The sequence below is a fragment of the Carcharodon carcharias genome, chromosome 30, assembly GCF_017639515.1.
Source record: "Carcharodon carcharias isolate sCarCar2 chromosome 30, sCarCar2.pri, whole genome shotgun sequence".
Taxonomy (NCBI): domain Eukaryota; kingdom Metazoa; phylum Chordata; class Chondrichthyes; order Lamniformes; family Lamnidae; genus Carcharodon; species Carcharodon carcharias.
The window spans coordinates 7,152,883-7,157,507 of NC_054496.1; the positions used below are offsets into that span (position 1 = coordinate 7,152,883).

At 56.1% G+C, this 4,625-nt stretch overlaps 1 protein-coding gene across 2 annotated transcripts in view; it reads left to right on the plus strand.

Moving 5' to 3' along the window:
* The first annotated feature begins 324 nt into the window (after positions 1-324).
* The window catches only part of LOC121271330 (dnaJ homolog subfamily B member 1-like), a 25,872-nt gene continuing 21,571 nt past the window's right edge, over positions 325-4,625 (plus strand). Inside the window, exon 1 of one of the 2 annotated variants that reach the window (XM_041177269.1) lies at positions 325-433. The gene's annotated coding sequence lies outside the window, so the exon portion shown is untranslated. The remainder of the gene's footprint in view (positions 434-4,625) is intronic. The other variant, XM_041177268.1, reaches the window with a different exon arrangement.

Genomic DNA, 4,625 nt, shown 5'->3' on the forward strand with positions numbered 1-4,625 from the left:
TCCAGCAATGACTGCAGTGCAAAAAAGAATTCATAGGCTGCAAAGCACTTGGATAAATCCTATACAAGGCAGCCTCTCTCCTCTCTCTCGTACACTCCCTCCACAGACCCCACATCCCAGGGTGTGGTGCCCAGGACCTGCACACAGTACTCGAGCTGTGTGACCTGACCAAGACTGGGACACTTGGCTCTTGCTACACCTTGTGCTCCGGTTCCTCATTCCGGACATCCCCAAGGCGGCTGGATGCGTTGCTAGGTGACTGGGATGTGACATTGAAGTCCCGCCCCCTCCGGGGGGGGGGGGGGGGGGGTGGGGAGGAGGTGGAGGGGGAGGGGTTTGGCGAGAAGGGGAAGTGACGAGGGATGGAATGTTCCTGAAAGTTCGAGCAATTTGTTGAAAGTGTTGCGGAGAGACGGTGAGGGCGGTGGGCCTGGTGAGTGATCCTGCAGCCGCTTCTGGGCAGATTGGGGGGGGGGGGGAGGTGGATACAGGGTATCCGCGGAGGGGGGGGTATAATACAGTGTATCCTGGGGGGAGGGGGGTATAATACAGTGTATCCTGGGGGAGGGGGGGGGGTATAATACAGTGTATCCTGGGGGGAGGGGGGTATAATACAGTGTATCCTGGGGGGAGGAGGGGGGGTATAATACAGTGTATCCTGGGGGAGGAGGGGGGGTATAATACAGTGTATCCTGGGGGGAGGGGGGGTATAATACAGTGTATCCTGGGGGGAGGGGGGGGGGTATAATACAGTGTATCCTGGGGGGAGGGGGGTATAATACAGTGTATCCTGGGGGAGGAGGGGTGGTATAATACAGTGTATCCTGGGGGGAGGAGGGGGGGTATAATACAGTGTATCCTGGGGGAGGAGGGGGGGGTATAATACAGTGTATCCTGGGGGAGGAGGGGGGTATAATACAGTGTATCCTGGGGGGAGGAGGGGTGGTATAATACAGTGTATCCTGGGGGGAGGGGGGGTATAATACAGTGTATCCTGGGGGGAGGAGGGGGGGTATAATACAGTGTATCCTGGGGGGAGGAGGGGTGGTATAATACAGTGTATCCTGGGGGGAGGAGGGGGGTATAATACAGTGTATCCTGGGGGAGGAGGGGGGGGTATAATACAGTGTATCCTGGGGGAGGAGGGGTGGTATAATACAGTGTATCCTGGGGGGAGGAGGGGGGGTATAATACAGTGTATCCTGGGGGGAGGGGGGGTATAATACAGTGTATCCTGGGGGAGGAGGGGGGGGTATAATACAGTGTATCCTGGGGTAGGAGGGGTGGTATAATACAGTGTATCCTGGGGGGAGGAGGGGGGGTATAATACAGTGTATCCTGGGGGGAGGGGGGTATAATACAGTGTATCCTGGGGGAGGAGGGGGGGTATAATACAGTGTATCCTGGGGGGAGGAGGGGGCGTATAATACAGTGTATCCTGGGGGGAGGGGGGTATAATACAGTGTATCCTGGGGGAGGAGGGGGGGTATAATACAGTGTATCCTGGGGGGAGGAGGGGGGGTATAATACAGTGTATCCTGGGGGGAGGGGGGTATAATACAGTGTATCCTGGGGGGAGGAGGGGGGGTATAATACAGTGTATCCTGGGGGGAGGAGGGGGGGTATAATACAGTGTATCCTGGGGGGAGGGGGGTATAATACAGTGTATCCTGGGGGAGGAGGGGGGGTATAATACAGTGTATCCTGGGGGGAGGAGGGGGGGTATAATACAGTGTATCCTGGGGGGAGGGGGGGTATAATACAGTGTATCCTGGGGGGAGGGGGGTATAATACAGTGTATCCTGGGGGGAGGGGGGGTGGTATAATACAGTGTATCCTGGGGGGAGGGGGGGAAATAATACAGTGTATCCTGGGGGGAGGGGGGGTATAATACAGTGTATCCTAGGGGAGGAGGGGGGTATAATACAGTGTATCCTGGGGGGAGGAGGGGGGGTATAATACAGTGTATCCTGGGGGGAGGGGGGTATAATACAGTGTATCCTGGGGGGAGGAGGGGGGTATAATACAGTGTATCCTGGGGAGGAGGGGGGTATAATACAGTGTATCCTGGGGGAGGAGGGGGGGTATAATACAGTGTATCCTGGGGGGAGGGGGGTATAATACAGTGTATCCTGGGGGGAGGGGGGGTATAATACAGTGTATCCTGGGGGGAGGAGGGGGGTATAATACAGTGTATCCTGGGGGGAGGGGGGGTATAATACAGTGTATCCTGGGGGGAGGAGGGGGTGGTATAATACAGTGTATCCTGGGGGGGAGGGGGGGTATAATACAGTGTATCCTGGGGGGAGGGGGGGTGTATAATACAGTGTATCCTGGGGGGGAGGGGGGTATAATACAGTGTATCCTGGGGGGAGGGGGGTTATAATACAGTGTATCCTGGGGGGAGGGGGGTATAATACAGTGTATCCTGGGGGGAGGGGGGTATAATACAGTGTATCCTGGGGGAGGAGGGGGGTATAATACAGTGTATCCTGGGGGAGGAGGGGGGGTATAATACAGTGTATCCTGGGGGAGGGGGGGGTATAATACAGTGTATCCTGGGGGGAGGGGGGTATAATACAGTGTATCCTGGGGGGAGGGGGGGTATAATACAGTGTATCCTGGGGGAGGAGGGGGGGTATAATACAGTGTATCCTGGGGGGAGGGGGGGTATAATACAGTGTATCCTGGGGGGAGGAGGGGGGTATAATACAGTGTATCCTGGGGGGAGGAGGGGGGGTATAATACAGTGTATCCTGGGGGGGAGTGGGGGGAATAATACAGTGTATCCTGGGGCGGGAGAGGGGGGGGAATAATACAGTGTGTCCTGGGGGGGAGTGGGGGGAATAATACAGTGTATCCTGGGCGGGGGGGGGGGTATAATACAGTGTATCCTGGGGGAGGAGGGGGGTATAATACAGTGTATCCTGGGGGAGGAGGGGGGTATAATACAGTGTATCCTGGGGGAGGAGGGGGGGTATAATACAGTGTATCCTGGGGGGAGGGGGGGTATAATACAGTGTATCCTGGGGAGGAGGGGGGTATAATACAGTGTATCCTGGGGGAGAGGGGGGTATAATACAGTGTATCCTGGGGGGAGGGGGGTATAATACAGTGTATCCTGGGGGGAGGAGGGGGGTATAATACAGTGTATCCTGGGGGAGGAGGGGGGTATAATACAGTGTATCCTGGGGGGAGGGGGGGTATAATACAGTGTATCCTGGGGGGAGGGGGGTATAATACAGTGTATCCTGGGGGGAGGGGGGGTATAATACAGTGTATCCTGGGGGGAGATGGGGGTGGTATAATACCAGTGGTATCCTGGGGGAGGAGGGGTGGTATATAATACAGTGTATCCTGGGGGGAGGGGGGTATTATAATACAGTGTATCCCTGGGGGGAGGGGGGGTATAATACAGTGTATCCTGGGGGGAGGGGGGGGTATATACAGTGTATCCTGGGGGGAGGGGGGGTATAATACAGTGTATCCTGGGGGGGAGGGGGGGGGTATAATCAGTGTATCCTGGGGGGAGGGGGGGGTATTAATACAGTGTATCCTGGGGGGGAGGGGGGTATAATACAGTGTATCCTGGGGGAGGAGGGGGGGTATAATAACAGTGTATCCTGGGGGGAGGGGGGGTATAATACAGTGTATCCTGGGGGGAGGAGGGGGGGTATAATACAGTGTATCCTGGGGGAGGAGGGGGGGTATAATACAGTGTATCCTGGGGGAGGAGGGGGGGTATAATACAGTGTATCCTGGGGGGAGGGGGTGGTATAATACAGTGTATCCTGGGGGAGGAGGGGGGGTATAATACAGTGTATCCTGGGGGAGGAGGGGGGGTATAATACAGTGTATCCTGGGGGAGGAGGGGTGGTATAATACAGTGTATCCTGGGGGGAGGGTGGTATAATACAGTGTATCCTGGGGGGTGGGGGGTATAATACAGTGTATCCTGGGGGGAGGGGGGGGTATAATACAGTGTATCCTGGGGGGAGGGTGGTATAATACAGTGTATCCTGGGGGGAGGAGGGGGGTATAATACAGTGTATCCTGGGGGGAGGGGGGTATAATACAGTGTATCCTGGGGGGAGGGGGGGTAAATACAGTGTATCCTGGGGGGAGGAGGGGGGGTATAATACAGTGTATCCTGGGGGGAGGGGGGGTATAATACAGTGTATCTGGGGGGAGGAGGGGGGTATAATACAGTGTATCCTGGGGGGAGGGGGGGTATAATACAGTGTATCCTGGGGGGAGGGGGGTATAATACAGTGTATCCTGGGGGGAGGGGGGGTATAATACAGTGTATCCTGGGGGGAGGGGGGGTATAATACAGTGTATCCTGGGGGAGGAGGGGGGTATAATACAGTGTATCCTGGGGGGAGGGGGGTATAATACAGTGTATCCTGGGGGGGAGGGGGGGTATAAATACAGTGTATCCTGGGGGGAGGGGGGTATAATACAGTAGTATCCTGGGGGGAGTGGGGTATAATACAGTGTATCCTGGGGGGATGGGGGGGTCATAATACAGTGTATCCTGGGGAAAGGAGGGGGATGGTATACAGTGTATCCTGGGGAAAGGAGGGGGGGTGGTATACAGTGTATCCTGGGGAAAGGAGGGGGGT